Genomic DNA, 481 nt, shown 5'->3' with positions numbered 1-481 from the left:
GTAAAAGAAGTTTTTAAAGCACCATTTGGTAAGCTGTTGTGCACGTAATTTTCTCACCCAAACAAAGCTTTTGGAAAAGCACATGAGAATGACCAACTTTCTTTCCATATATCATTTTCAGATTGTACATGCGCTAAGAAAGAAGAATGTAGTCCGATGCAATATCCCAATGTGGCTGCAATTTCTCACCAAGAATCAAGATGTGTGGTTATAGTTTTGGCTTCTGATGTTGGCAACCACCTAAGCAAAGAAGAGGTTTGATCTTACTATTGTGGCATAAGTCCTACAAGTACATGTCTTTTTAAAGTACCATTTGGTAAGTTGTTGTGCACGTAATTTTCTCACTCAAACAAAGCTTTTGGAAAAGCACATGAGAATGACCAACTTTCTTTCCATATATCATTTTCAGATTGTACATGCGCTAAGAAAGAAGAATGTAGTCCGATGCAATATCCCAATGTGGCTGCAGTTTCTCACCAAG

Source organism: Cibotium barometz, chromosome 56 (genome assembly GCF_041138505.1).
Source record: "Cibotium barometz isolate CiBa-2024 chromosome 56, ASM4113850v1, whole genome shotgun sequence".
NCBI classification, from domain to species: domain Eukaryota; kingdom Viridiplantae; phylum Streptophyta; class Polypodiopsida; order Cyatheales; family Cibotiaceae; genus Cibotium; species Cibotium barometz.
The sequence above is the reverse complement of the archived record's forward strand: the minus strand, read 5'-3'. Positions refer to the sequence as shown.